Here is a 15,994-nt window from a genome sequence, read left to right on the forward strand (position 1 = left end):
CTTTTTAATTTACATTATTTTTTGGTTTTTTTTTCTCACGGCAACACGTCGAAGCTGCACCCTCTCTAACACGCTGGTAGAGAGTGTTTTATTTGGGTTTTCTTTAGTGCTGGAAATGGTTACATCCCGACACGTGGGACAGAAGCAAGGTCGCATTGTGTATTCCACGGACCAGCAAACACCGGCCGGCTTAGCGAACAGAGCGGTGGGCACCCCTGCTGAAATCCGGAGGAAAACACACAGAGGGGGATCACGAAGCTGAGGAAAGAGTACTGGGTCGAGACAACAGAGACTTTTGGAGAAGTGGAGTTCGGTGGGTAATACCATTCCGGCTGACTGGAAGTGCACTGAGAGCGGTAAGCGTAAAGGAATTGGGTGCTTACTGTTCTGGCTAAAAGCGGATGGTGCAATCCGGGGCATATTACGATCGAGGAACGTGTTTGCAGACTGGATATTGAACTTTTTACTGTTGGACTTCGGCCACATTTCACTGTGATACAACACCTGGTGGCACGGGAGATCGTTCCTGCCTGTGGCCATCGAACGTGCAGCTCCTCCCGTGAAGGGTCAGACACCCTGAGCCAATAGACTGGTCCCGGACTTATTTTCCATCTGGTATAGTTTGCATTTTGGTGTTTGATTGTTTGTGGTTTTTGTATTGCTATATTTACGCTCTATTCTTGGTTGGTGCGGCTGTAACAAAACCAAGTTTCCCTCCGGATTAATAAAGTATATCTATCTATCTATTCTATCTATCTAGATGGCTTTGTGACTAAGTTTGCTGATGATACAAAGATAGGTGGAGGGGCCGGTAGTGCTGAGGAAACAGAGTCTGCAGAGAGACTTGGATAGATTGGGAGAATGGGCAAAGAAGTGGCAAATGAAATACAAAGTGTATGGTTATGCACTTTGGTAGAAGAAATAAATGGGCAGACTATTATTTAATTTATGTCCTGTACGAGGATACCCTGAAGGTTAACCGCCAGGTTGAGTCGGTGGTGAAGAAGGCGAATGCAATGTTGGCATTCATTTCTAGAGGAATAGAGTATAGGAGCAGGGATGTGATGTTGAGGCTCTATAAGGCACTGGTAAGACCTCACTTGTAATACTGTGGGCAGTTTTGGGCTCCTTATTTAAGAAAGGATGTGTGACGTTGGAGAGGGTTCAAAGAAGATTCACTAGAATGATTCCGGGAATAAGAGGGTTAACATATGAGGAACGTTTGTCCGCTCTTTGACTGTATTCTTTGGAGTTTAAAAGAATCGGCGGGGGGGGGGGGGGAACCTCATAGAAGCATTTCAACTGTTGAAAGGCATGGATAGAGTGGATGTGGTGAAGTTGTTTCCCGTGATGGGGGAGTCTAGTATGAGAGGGCATGACTTAAAGATTGAAGGGCGCCATTCAGAACAGAGATGCGAAGAAATTTTTTTAGCCAGAGGATGGTGAATCTATGGAATTTGTTACCACGGGCGGCAGTGGAGGCCAAGTCATTGGGTGTATTTAAGGCAGAGATTGATAGGTATCTGAGTAGCCAGGGCATCAAAGGTTATGGTGAGAAGGCAGGGGAGTGGGACTAAATTGGAGAATGGATCAGCTCATGATAAAATGGCGGAGCAGACTCAATGGGCCGAATGGCCGACTTCTGCTTCTTTGTCTTATGGTCTAAAAAGGTGTTGATGTTCAAGGGGACTGAGGTGATCTTGTATGTACCGGTAAGTCACTAAAAGTTAGCATGCAGGTGACCTTCATTGCACCAAGGTTCGAATACAAGGGTAGATTTGTCTTGCTCCAATAAAATCCATTCTGGTGCGACAACAGGCCTGATCTCGCTAATGTTATAAGGATGCATTCACAATAGATTCACTGTGGGTATCAGAAGTGACATGTTTGTTGTACGGGAGAGGTTATACAGGCTGAGCCGGTGTTCTGTAGTGGGTGAGAGGAGATCCCATTGAAACATGAGATTCATACGGGGCACGTAGGATAGATGTAGGGATGATGGTTCCTCTAGCTGGGATGTCTATAACCAGGGTCAGAGTTGCAAAATAAAGACAGCCATTGGAAATTGAGATGAGAGGGCAAATTTTTCACCCAGAAGTCCTGCAGTCAAGAGCACCATGGAGGCTCATCCTTTGAGTATACTCAAGACAGATAAGTGTGGTTTAAGGTATTTGCATAACTGTGTGATGGAGCTCACATGGCAATCTGCTGCTGAGCTAAAAGACCAGCTATGATCTTTATTGAGTCGTGGAGCAGACTTAATGGGCCAAAAGGCCCGCCTCCACTTGTATGTCTGATGTTCTAGTGAGGTGGAAGTTTGTCCTTGATTACGAATGAAGGCAGGATATAGAAGTATGTGCTGTTTATACGCCTGTTTCCAAAATTCGTGTCCCCGTGCACATCTGCTACTGCATCGCATATTTAGCATTGGCAATCAATGGAGAAATTTCTACTTCATGATATTGTTCTTTCTGTACCATAGCAGTCTCATTAGTAGTCTCATTTCTGTACTGAATGACTTTGTTGTCTTCCTGCAGGATAATTGGAACAGCTGAACAAAACGTGAGTAGGGCTCTGAAAATGGAAATGTATAATGCTGATTGTTTTTTCTCCGTTTAGAGTATTGTCAGGCTCATCGATATTGCCTCTCTGATAAGTAGAATCAGAATCGGGTTTAATATCACCGGCATATGTCATGAAATTTGTTGTCTTTGTGACAGTAGTACAATGCAATGCATAATAATAGAAAAAACTGAATTACAGTGAGATATATACACACATACAACATTATTTAATTTAAATAAGTAGTGGAAAAATAAAGATTAAAAACAAAGTAGTGAGGTAGTGTTGATGAGTCCATTCAGAAAACAGACGGCAGAGGGGAAGAAGTTTTTTGTGAATTATTGAGTGTGTGCCTCCTTTCTGATGGTAGCAATGAGAACCAGGCATGGCCTGGGTGAGGGGGGTCCTTAGTGATGGACGTCGCCTTACTGAGGCATCACTTCTTGGAGATGTCATGAATACTACATGTTATGAAGCTGACTAAGTTTACAACTCTCTGCGGCTTATTTCAACCCTCTGCAGTAGCTACCCAGATGGTGATGCAGCCTGTTAGAATGTTCTCTATGGTACATCTATAGAAATTTGCGAGTGTCTTTGGTGACGTACCAAATCTCCTCAGCCTCCTAGTGAAATGTAGCTGCTGTTGATAGGTGCATCAATATGTTGGGCCTTGGATAGATCCCCAGAGATGTTGACACCAGGAACTTGAAAGTGCTCACTCTTTCCTCAGGATAGAGGGGGTCTCCAAAAAAAGGAGATTGCAGTGGTCTTGAAATGTCAGCATTCCTTAATTTACTCTTGCTGTTGCACTAATCTTAATGTTGTGCCTACCAAACATTTATTATCGAAGTTCAAAGAAAAGCTTATTATTAGAGTACACACATTCACCACGTACAACCCTGAGATTCTCTATCTGTGGGCATATTTAGCAAATCTATAGGAAAGTAACTGTAAACATCAGATGCAGGCATAAATAAATATCAATAAATAACGAGCACAAAATAACAATAAAACAGAATCCTTAAATGAGTGTAGCTGTTCCCTTTTGTTCAAGAGCCTGATGGTTGAGGGGTAGTAACTGTTCTAGAACCTGGTGGTGGGTGTCCTGAGGCATCTGTACCTTCTACCTAAGAAGTAGTAAGAAAAGAGCATGGCCAGGGTGGTGAGAATCTTTGATGGATGCTGCTTTTCTTTGGCAACGTTTCATGTAGGTGGTTGGGAGGGTTTTACCTGTGATGTACTGGGCCAAATACACTTTCTTGTATTGGATTTTTCATTCAAAGGCATTGGTGTTCTTATACCAGGCCATAATGCAGCCAGTCAGCACACTTTCCACCACATATCTATAGAAATTTACTTAGGTTTTTGATGACATGTCATCTCCGCAGACTGCTGAGGAAGTAGAGGCACTGTTATGCTTTCTTCATGATAATATTTATATAATGGGTCCACCATAGGTCCTCTGAGGTAGTGACACCCAGGAATTTAAAGTTACTGACCCCCTCTACCTCTGATCCTCCGATGATTACTGGCTCATGGACCGCTGGTTTCTCTCTCGTGACGTCCACAATCAGTTCCTTGATCCTATTGACACTGAGTGAGAGGTGGTTGTTGTTACACTACTGAGCTAAATTTTCAATCTCCCTCCTGCCTGCTGAGTCATCAACAGTGGTGTCATCAGCAAACCTATATATGATGTTGGAGCTGTGCTAGATGGTATTTGTTATAAAACACCCATGGAAACTAGATTAAGATTAGAGTGGCACTTTGCTTGATCACAATGCATGGAATGCAAGAAATAAGGTGAATGATCTTGACGCATTTTTACAGATTGTTAGGTATGATGTTGTGGCCATCACTGAATATTGGCTGAAGGATGGTTGTAGTTGAGAGCTGAATGTTCAAGGTTACACATTGTATCAGAAGGATAGGAAGGTAGGCAGAGGGGGTGGTGTGACTCTGCTGGTAAAGAATGGCATCAAATTATTTGAAAGATGTGACAAAGTATCGGAAGATGTTGAATCCTTGTTGGTTAAGTTAAGAAACTGCAAAGGTAAAAGGATCCCGATGGCAGTTGTGTGCAGGCCTCCAAACAGTAGCTGGGATGTGGACTACAGATTACAATGGGAAATAGAAAAGGCATGTCAAAAAGGGCAATGCTATGATAGTCATGGGAGATTTTAACATGTAGGTAGATTGGGAAAATCAGGTTGGTAATGGATCTCAAGAGAATGAATTTGTTGAGTGCCTACAAGATGGCTTTTTAGAGCAGTTTGTTGTTAAGCCTGCTAGAGGGTCAGCTATACTGAATTGAGTGTTATGTAATGAATCGGAGGCGATTAGGGAACTTAAGGTAAAGTAAACCCTCAGGAGGCATTGATTACAATATGATTGAGTTCAACTTGAAATTTGATAAGGAGAAAGTAAAGTTTGGCATAACAGTATTTCAGTGGATGAAAAGAAATTGCAGTGGAAGGAGATGCTGGTGGGGATGACAGCAGAGTAGCAATGGCTTGTGCATCTGGGAAAAATAAGGAAGGTGCAGGATAGACTGTATTCCAAAAGTACAACCGTGACTGACAAAGGAAGTCAAAGGTAATTTTAAAACAAAAATTAGTGGGAAGATAAAGGATTGGGAAGCTTTCAAAAACCTACAGAAAGCTACTAAAAGAATCATTAGGAAGGAAAAGATGAAATATGTATTTAAGCTAGCAAACAATACCAAGGTAGACGGAAATAGCTTTTTCAAGTATATAAAAAAAAGAGATAAAGGTGGATATAGGACTGTTAGAAAATAAGGCTGGAGAAATAATGGCGGACAAGGAGATGGCAAATGAACTAAATAAGTACTTTTCATCAGCCTTCACTGTGGAAAATACTAGCAGTGTGCCAGGTGTTGAAGGGTGTGAGGGAAGAGAAGTGAGTGCAGTTACTATTACAACGGAGAATGTGCTCAAAAATCTGAAAGACCTAAAGGTACATAAGTCACCCGGACCAGATGAACTGCATCCTAGGGTTCTGAAAGAGGTAGCAGTGAGGATTGTGGAGGCATTAGTAATGATCTTTCAAGAATTATTGGACTCCGGCATGGTTCCAGAGGACTGGAAAATTGCAAATGTTACTCCAATCTAAGAAAGGAGGGAGGCAGCAGAAAGGAAATTATAGACTAGTTAGCCTGACCTCAGTGGTTGGGAAGATATTGGAGTCAGTTGTTAAGGATGAGGTTATGGAGTACTTGGTGACACAGGACAAGATAGTACAAAGTCAGCGTGGTTTCCTTAAGGACAAATCTTGCCTGATGAACTAGTTGGAATTCTTTGAGGAGATTGCAAGTAGGATAGATAAAGGGGCTGCAGTGGATGTTGTATATTTGGATTTTCAGAAGGCCTTTGACGAGGTGCCACACATGAGGCTGCTTACCAAGTTAAGAGCCCATGGCATTACAGGAAAGTTACTAGCATGGTTAGGGCATTGGTAGGAGGCAGTAAGTGGGAATAAAAGGATCCTTTTCTGCTTAGTGCAAGTGATTTGGGGTGTTCTGCAAGGGTTGGTGTTAAGACCACTTCTTTCTATGTTGTATTTCACTGATTTAGATGATAGAATAGATGGCTTTGTTGCCAAGTTTGCAGATGATATGATTGGTGAAGGGACAGGTAGTGTTGAGGAAACAGGTTGGCTGCAGAATGACTGAGACAGATTAGGAGAATGAGCAAGAAAGTGGCAAAAAATGAAATACAATGTTGGAAAAGGCATGGACATGCACATTGGTAGTAGAAATAAATGTGCAGACTATTTTCTAAATGGGGAGAAAATCCAAAAATCTGAGGTGCAAAGGGACTTGGAAGCCCTTGTGCAGAACACCCAAAAAGCCAACTTGCAGGTTAAGTTGGTGGTGAGGAAGCCAAATGCCACGTTAGCATTCATTTCAAGAGGTCGAGAATACAAGAGCAGGGATGTGATGCTGAGGCTTTATAAGGCACTGGTGAGGCCTCACCTTGAGTATTGTGAATAGTCTTGGGCTCCTTATTTGAGAAAGGATGTGCTAGGCATTGGAAAGGGTTGAGAGGAGGTTCACAAGATGATTCCAGAAATGAAAGAGTTATCACAGGAGGAATGTTTGATGGCTCTGGGTCTGTACTTGCTGGAATTTAGAAAGTTGAGAGGGGAATCTCAGTGGAACCTTTTGAATATTGATAGGCCTAGACAGAGGTGGGGGAGTCTAGGACAAGAGGGCACAGCCTCAGGATAGAGGGGCATCCATTTAAAACAGTGATGCAGAGACATTTCTTGAACCAGTGGGTGATGAATTTGTGGAATTTGTTACCACAGGCAACTGTGGAGGCCAGGTTACTGGGTGTATATAAGGCAGAGATTGATAGGTTCTTGATCTGCCATGGCATCAAACGTTACGGGGAGAAGGCTGGGGAATGGGGCTGAGGAGAGGAGGGGAAAAAAAGGATCAGCCATGGTTGAATGGCAGAGCAGACTCGATGGGCCAAATGGCCAAATTCTGCTCCTATGTCTTGTGATTACGTTGTCGTGGCCCAGAGTGAGTGGGAAGCTGTAAGAGATTATAAACCAGGTGCAGCTTGCCAAACACCTTATAATGCTGGCAAATGCTGCGTCTATCACCGCTACTGGCAGAGGTAGGGAAGGAGGAAGGAAAACAGTTGAATTTGATGTGATGACTAACCTTTTTCCACCTCCCTTCTTGATTATTATGGTGAACGTTTTTTTTATTGCTTAAAGCAGTGCATCATTGTTATTTTCTCATTGGTGTGAAAATTGCCTAGGATTTGTGACATGTTAGTTATTCTGCATTGTTTTTTTAACCTTGGTTCATTGTTATGTTTTTATTAGCTTTGCTCAGACACCACTTTTAGTGAATGAAACTCAGTAGTGTAACCACGCTGCAGTTGCCATAGTAACAAGAGTTAGGGCTATAATATATGGTATTAGTGAACCATTCAGTCTACTTAGCACATTGTCACAACAAAATTGTATTTTCTTGCAAAAATATTTTGTTAACTTAAATCTCTGAGAGAGATTATTGCTGTGCTGCTGTGTACACTTACTGTACCGTGGTTGAGGCCAGACTGTATAATTCTGGCATTGTATTGAACCATTAGGATGAAACAATCAAGTTATTGGCTCAGAACAATTTTAGTAATGATAATCTGTCCTTTAAAAGCCCTTTTAGAAAAGGGAATTGCTGTTATTCCAGCCTCTATTTTATTTAAGTACTGGATCTTTATAGAGTTTAATAAGGCTTTTCAGTGAAATCATACTGTTCATGCTGTATATCAGCTGATCTTTCATTAACCAGCACCAGTGGGGCTGCAGTTTTGTTAGGTTCCTCCATACCGTGGTCCTTTCTGAAACTTCGGTATGATTAACAACCTTCTTGAGTTCAAGTTCAAGTTTATTCTTGTCCTAGGCATTCATGTGCAAGGTATAAATGACATGAGAATTAGCTTTCTTCAGAAGCAGCACAGTTCATCACAAAGGTAATATAAACTTAAATTAATTACATCTATTTATTGAGATACAGCATTGAATAGCCACTTCTGGCCCTTCAAGCCATGCCGCACAGTGATCCCTGAATCTAATCTGAGCCTAATCACAGGACAATTTACAATCACCAGTTAACCTACCAACCAGTAGGTCTTTGTGCTTTGGGAGGAAACTCGCGTGGTCATAGAGAGAACGTATCAACTCTTTACAGGTGGTGGCGGGAAATGAACCTGGATCGCCTGTACTGTAAAGCGTTGTGCTAACCACTATATTACTGTGCTGCCCCGACTAGCACGTTTAAAAAATAAACCAATCAACAAAGCAAAATTTAGGATTGAGAGCAAGAAAGTAAAACGTAGTCATAGGTTAGTGTTTCTTCTTTATTAGAAGGGGTTTGGTTTGATTATGGTCTCCTCTTAATGAAATACCCACCCTGTTTTGTGGCCCCACTACAACAATGTGTCTGTGCACCTCCAGTTCTAGCCTCATGACCATCGCCAAACTTAATCACTCCTCCACGGGGCTGGTGCCTTCAGTTGCCTACTTCATAATCTTTAGCAGTTCCTCTGTCGACCCACAGCCTCTTCTTTCCTTTAAGGTGCTCCATTAGACCTAATTTTGGTCATTTCTACCAATATTTCTATAAGTGAATTGTTGCTTTTATTTTTGATGATGCCTCTCTGAAGGCCTTGAAGTACTCGGCAGATCAATACTGGTGCAGCTGGAGGTGGAGTTGGCTTTTCGTAAGTCAGGTCTCGTAATCTCGGAAGCCTCAAAATATCCCACAGAATTAGATTTTATTAGCATTGTTTTATTTATTTATATATAAATTGAGCCACGCCCCGATTTAATCCTAGTCTAATTATGGGACAATTTACATTGACCGATTAACCTACTGACCGATACGTCATTGGACTGTGGGCAGAAACCGGAACACCCGGAGGAAACCAATGTGGTCACAGGCAGCGGCGGGATAAGTAACTTATTTATGGAGGACAGCCAAAGAACCATCATTGGCCACTGTTTATCTTTTTGATTTTTTTGTTTCCTTGCTTGGAGAAAATTAGCCCATTTTTTAAAGTTGGACTTTTGACCTTGCACGTGTACCATTGGATTCCTTGCGTCACATGTGTATAACTCCACATCGACACATTTTTGAACCCTTCTGCATTTAGTTTGTACAAATAATTAATTGTGCAAGGAATTTCTTTGCACTCTGGTGCACTTGACAATAAATTAATTAGATCTGTTCTTATAGTTTTGTCATATCACATCACTGATATGAATACAGCATAATGATTGGCTGTAGAAAGTAAACACGGTTAAGTATAAAATTGCTCTTTAGTTTCAACTACTCATTTGATGAATATAAAAAGTAACAAAATGCTGACATGTTCGGAAACACCGTAGGAACAGACTTAGCTTTGAAATTCACACTGCCAGTTGGAGACATTTTACTCAGTTCAAACATCAGTAAACATTTGCAAAATCACCTCTGCTTTAAACAGCAGTGGGATATTTGTCATCCAGTTTATGCTTTAGTGGTTGAGTTTGACTGTCAATTTATTCAATCCTAGGCTGGTATCTTCTTATTCTTGGTCACAATTCAATAATGACTGCCATATATCACTTGTTTTCAGTCAGGGGAAGCCAAAACTTTGCGTTATAGATAAGAATGATGCAAGGCTTATGTGAGCTGCACTGCAATGTGAGATTAGACATGGGACTCACTCTTGGCCTTCCTGCCACATATGGAAAAGTACATTTGTTTTCTCCAAATCATGTGAATCATTTGCATACACAGCACTGCCAGACGTGGAAATCAGTTGCTTCTATTTACTGACAAATTATATATTTAAAATGTGTAGCATGAATGATGCACTTGGGGACATGATGGGACTGAAGAGGATGCGGAGTTTATTTTCAATAATTTTGCCTGGGAGGGAGCATCACAGTTATGAGAAGACTAGATAGGTTGGGTTCCTTTGAGTAGAGCTGAGGGGAGACCCGATAGAATTACACAAAATGACAAGGGGGTAGATAGTAACTCTCTATCTCCTCCCTCATCATTTAGATAGCTTCAACTAGAGCCTATAGGTTTAGAGTACTGAGTTTCAGAGGGGACATGAGGAACTTTTTCACCTGAACATGGTTGAGGAGCAGAGGGCATAGCTTTAATATGAGAGCAGGAAAATGTTGGTGTGTGGCAAGCTTTTTTACACAGCGGGCAGTAGCAGCCGGGAACGTTCTGCTAGGTTATGGTAGAAGCAATTTCAATAATGGCCTTCAAGCATTTTTTAGATAGATACACAGGAATATGCTGGGAATGGAAGTAAATTGATCATGTGTAGACAGGATGGATTAGTTTGACATCATATTTGCAAAGCTATCTTGGGCTGAAGGGCCTTGCTGTTCTGTCCTAGATCCTACTGCCAGAGGGGTGGTGGAGGGAGAAACTTTCATAACAATACAGAAGCATTCATATAGGCACTTGAATTACTCAGGCATAGTAATGAACCAGGTGTTGATAAATAGGATTCATCAACGCTTGGTCCAATTCAAATTTCCACAGATGTACTGTGGAGCACGTTCTGACTGGTTGCATCACCCTCTGGTATGGATGCGTCAATGCACAGGATCGCAAGAGGGTTCAGAGGACTGTAGGCTTAGCCGGTTACATCAGAGGCACAAATGTGAATTGGCAGGGCTCAAAGGCAGACATACTTACCTGGCACCAATCCTGGTCCAGCAGTGCACTGGCAAGACTAAGTTGCCATGGGAATGCCCAGAAATTGGTACTGTCTAGACTATATAATCTTGGTTCCCTGACATCAGAATCAGGTTTATTATCACTAATGTATACCACAAAGTTTATTTATTTATTGGTAAAGTGTGGAATAGGTCCTTCCTGCGTGTTGAGCTGCAACGCCCCAGCAACCACTGTCGTCCCCAGTTTAACCCAAGCCTAATCACAGGGCAAATTACAATGACCAGTTAACTTACTTTACTTTATTGTCGCCAAACAATTGATACTAGCGCGGACAATCATCACAGCGATATTTGATTTTGCGCTTTGCGCTCCCTGGAGTACAAATTGATAGTAAATATTAAAAATTTAAATTATAAATCATAAATAGAAAATAGAAAAGGGAAGGTAAGGTAGTGCAAAAAAACCGAGAGGCAGGTCCGGATATTTGGAGGGTATGGTCCAGATCCGGGTCAGGATCTGTTCAGCAGTCTTATCACAGTTGGAAAGAAGCTGTTCCCAAATCTGGCCGTACGAGTCTTCAAGCTCCTGAGCCTTCTCCCGGAGGGAAGAGGGACGAGAAGTGTATTGGCTGGGTGGGTGGTGTCCTTGATTATCCTGGCAGCACTGCTCCGACAGCGTGCGGTGTGAAATGAGTCCAAGGACGGAAGATTGGTTTGTGTGATGTGCTGCACTGTGTTCATGATCTTCTGCAGCTTCTTCTGGTCTTAGACAGAACTACTTCCATACCAGGTTGTGATACACCCTAGAAGTATGCTTTCTATGGTGCATCTATAAAAATTAGTGAGGGTTTTAGGGGACAGGCCAAATTTCTTTAGCTTTCTCAGGAAGTAAAAGCGTTGGACCAAGTCAGGTCATTTGTTTTATTGACCCTGAGGAACTTCAAGCTTTTGACCTGTTCCACTTACGCACCACCGATGTAAATGGGGTCTTGCGGTCCGCTACTCCTTCTGAAGTCAACAACCAATTCCTTTGTCTTGCTGACGTTGAGGGATAGGTTATTGTCTTCGCACCATGCCACCAGGTTCTTAATTTCCTCTCTGTACTCAAACTCATCATTACCTGAGATACGGCCTACAATTGTGGTGTCATCAGCAAACTTATATATTGAGTTTGATGGAAACTTGGCTACACAATCATGGGTGTACAGTGAGTACAGCAGGGGGCTGAGTACACAGCCTTGTGGGGCACCGGTGCTCAGGGTGATTGTAGAGGAGAGCTTGTACCCTATTTTTATAGCCTGGGTCCTGTCTGTGAGGAAGTTGAAGATCCAGCTGCAGATCTGAGTGCTAAGGCCCAGGTTCCGGAGCTTAGGAATCAGTTTATTTGGAATGATGTTATTAACGGCAGAGCTGTAGTCTATGAAAAGGAGCCTTACATATGTGTCTTTATTCTCCAGGTGTTCTAAGGAGGAATGTAGGGCCAGAGAGATGGCATCTGCCGTTGACCTGTTGCTCCGGTAGGCGAATTGCAAAGCGTCGAGGTTGACTGGAAGGCTGTGGTTGATGTTTGCCATAACCAGTCTCTTGAAGCGCTTCATAGCAATTGATGTCAGAGCCACAGGTCGATAGTCATTCAGGCATGCCACCTTGCTCTTCTTCGGCACCAGGATTATCGTTGCCTTCTTAAAACACGAGGGGAATCTTAGACTGAAGCAAGGAGCAGTTGAAGATGTCAGCAAACACTCCAGCTAGCTCACTTGCACAGGCCCAGAGAACCCGTCCCGGGACGCCATCTGGGCCCGTTGCCTTCCTTGGATTTATCTTCAGGAAGGCCCTTCTGACATCCTCCTCGGTGACGATGAATCTCGATGCCACCAGATCTGGTTCATCCGGAGGGAGCAGGACGCTCCTCTTCTGTTCGAATCTTGCGTAGAATATGTTAAGTTCGTCAGGAAGAGAAGCGCCACAGTTATTGATATTCCCAGCCTTTTCTTTGCGCCCAGTGATCTCATTTAGACACTACCATAGTCTACTAGCATCCCTCTGGTTAGCCTGGCCTTCCAATTTGGCTCGATATTGCCTCTTGGCGCCCTTAATGGCTTTCCGGAGTTCACGCCTGGATTCCGTGTAGCAACTGGTATCCCCGGACCTAAAAGCCATAGCTCTAGCCTTCACTATACTCGGTGTATCCTTGGACTATCAGAGAAAACTGCAGGTAAAACCCACACATTCCACGGGGAGGACGTACAGACTACTTACAGATGACATCGGAATTGAACTCCAAACTCCGAGCTGTAATAGTGTTGCACAAACACCTGCACTAGTGATTGTATAGTGCATTCTTGAGGCCCTGTATCTTACAGATGGCCTGATGTTGGTGAGTATTTTATTGCGGTACAGTGTGGAATAGGCCATTCCAGCCCTTTGAGCTGTACCGCCCAGCTATTCCCCAATTTAATTCTAGCCTAATCACAGGACAATTTACAATGACCAGTTAACCTGCTAACTGGTATAGCTTTGGATTGTGGGAGGAACCTAGAGCACCAGGAGAAAACCACAGTCTTGGAGAGAATATACAGAAAAGAAACCTGGACCACGATGATGACAGGCAGAAATGACCAGTTGTAATACCAACAGACATACATTCTCCTTTAGCTCAGAGTGAGATTCTTAAATCTGCTGAACTGAATAGTCGACTCGTGTTTCAATTCATTTGGATATTGCAAATCCTGGATGGAGTGGATGTGAAAAGGCTGTTTCCCTTGGTAGTAGAGTCTACCCTCAAAATATAGGGTCGTCCCTTTGAAACTGAGATGAGGCGCAATTTGTTAAGCCAGTTTTGGTGGAATTCATTACCGAGGGCTGCGGACTCCAAATCATTGAGTGTATTTAAGGCAGAGATAGATAGGTTCTTGATGTGGTAAGAGGGTTAAATATTATGGGGTAAATAGAATGGAGGGAGGGTTAGAAAAAATAATCAGCCATATCGAAGCCATGATTGATGGTGCTGTGAAAGGAATATGTTCAAGGTTGTGGCCAATGAGACGTTAGACTATGAGGGAATTGGAAACGTGGGGACCACTTGCGGAATGGAGTTACTGTGCAGGATCTAAAATATAATATCATAGCAGTTGAAAGTGCAGACAAAGCATTAGGTTTATTTGAAGAGGAATAAAATTGAAGTGTAATGATATCACATGATTGGGCCACACTTGCAATATATTCTCTGCATTTATCTGCCCATAAATGTGTATATTTTCCCTTCCTTTGCGGTCATGTAAGTTGCTGACAAGTTATGAGCAGATGGTGAGATGCTAGCACTTAGACCTTCTTATCTTTGTGGTGAATGCACCCTCAGTCCTGTTAAGAGGGGAGTCTCAGATTTCAACTCAATAATGATGAAGGAACGTAGTATTATTTTATATGGTCAGTGACCTGGAAGGAAACTGCTTCCCTTGTTCTTCCATTTGGAAGTGCTCATGGATTTTTGCAGCTTCTCTCCTCAAAATGTTACCGTGCTGCTGCAAGGAAATTTGTAACTGATACACACAGTGAACTGGTGATAAGAGTATGAGTTTAAAAAGAAGATCTTCAGTCATGCACAGTAAACAGCACATTGTATGGAGGTTGCGCAGCACGCCCTGCTTCCAAAATTCAGTTGCACACAAGCCAGCTGCTGTTGTCTGTGCATCCTTAACCAAGAATGAATCTCACTGTTGGATAGTGGCCAGTCAGCTGCCAATGAAGACAGTGCTGCAGACTGTCCAGGAGTTTTGATGGATGATGATCTGCCTACTCTGGAGCAATGCCTTCCATCCTCAAACACCATTCCAAGCTGTGCTCAGTAACTGACTCAGTGCAGGTGCAGGAAGTGAGCCTGTTTCCTATTTGGAAATTCTGCATCTGAACTCCTGACTATACTTTCTTACCACTGAATTGGTCCAGGGTGAGGGGGAGTATGTAGAGTGGGCAGGCAGTAGCTTTTACATTTTCAAGCTTTTCGATGCATTCTTGGAGTCAATAAAATCAAGCAACAGGCCATTGACCTGGGAAAACGTCTTTCAATTGAAGAGTACTGCTAGGGATTGTTGAAATGGAGAGAAATGCTATTCAAGGATGGAACTCTAATCAATAATCTGTGAAGCAACAAATATTTAAGCAGAAAGGAATGACACTCATAGTTCATAGCACTCAATGGGAATCTCTCCTTGAGATTGCTTTAAAAGTCAGCTCCCAAGAGCTATGATGAATCTTAATCATTCAATTTATTCTGTCTGTGCAGAACTTGAGGAATGTTTTAATTAAATTAAGTAGCTTATATTTGAATAGTGACATCATGTGCTTCTTTGAAGGAGATACTGAGGCTGTCTCTTATCGAATTGCATTATGAATAACACTCGGTTAATAGATTCAAGGACAGTTTGATATTATCTGTGCAGATTTGTAGCCTCTGTGTAGAAATGATATCTATTTTACCAAAGTGGCAGTTTGGTTGAACACTTGTTGGTGGGTTTTATTCCACCAAAAAAGTCAAATTGGAAAAAGCCCCAAAGGTAGATGATGGACACAAATCTATCAGTCATTAATTTAAATGTTAAATTTTTAAGGCGTATTTATTGCAATGCCATTGTATTAGATGTCAAATTGTAATATATAGATTAGAAGAAAAATATGCTCTGATTTTTGCCTTATTTCCATCATTTCATAATTCTTCACTTACATCAATAACTCTGCTTTAATTACAGCAAATAAAACATATTATTTCACTGAGGTATCCACATAAGTTGTCCACTGAAATAGAAAAGAGTTTCCGAGAAACATATCGCAGTGGCATATGTGTTCATCCACAGCATACAAACAAGTCAAGGATGTTCTGGGACACTTCCCATTGAATATATTTTTTTAATGTTTATCCTATTTTAGCAGCAGAAACAAACATAATAAAAAGCATGAGCTAATAAAAACCATTGTGTGTATTTGCATATAAACAACTTTTTTTAATTGAATTCTATAGCAAAATGCCACAGGTATTCCCAATTGCCAAACAGCTACAAGGATAAGTAACAAGTTATGTTTAGCTACTGTTTTATTATTTGAGGTTAGATGATGGATCCTCTTGTGATGGAAATATTTGATTAAATGCGACAAATATTCAGAAACAGATTGATTCCTAATCAGCTAGTGAACCCCAGTTGTTAACCCCAGGGTT

At 42.0% G+C, this 15,994-nt stretch overlaps 1 protein-coding gene across 3 annotated transcripts in view; it reads left to right on the forward strand.

The window, feature by feature from the left end:
- Window positions 1-15,994, forward strand: part of LOC140198006 (Krueppel-like factor 12) — a 304,097-nt gene that overhangs the window by 173,219 nt on the left and 114,884 nt on the right. The window lies entirely within an intron of this gene.

Source organism: Mobula birostris, chromosome 5, assembly GCF_030028105.1.
Source record: "Mobula birostris isolate sMobBir1 chromosome 5, sMobBir1.hap1, whole genome shotgun sequence".
Lineage (NCBI taxonomy): Eukaryota > Metazoa > Chordata > Chondrichthyes > Myliobatiformes > Myliobatidae > Mobula > Mobula birostris.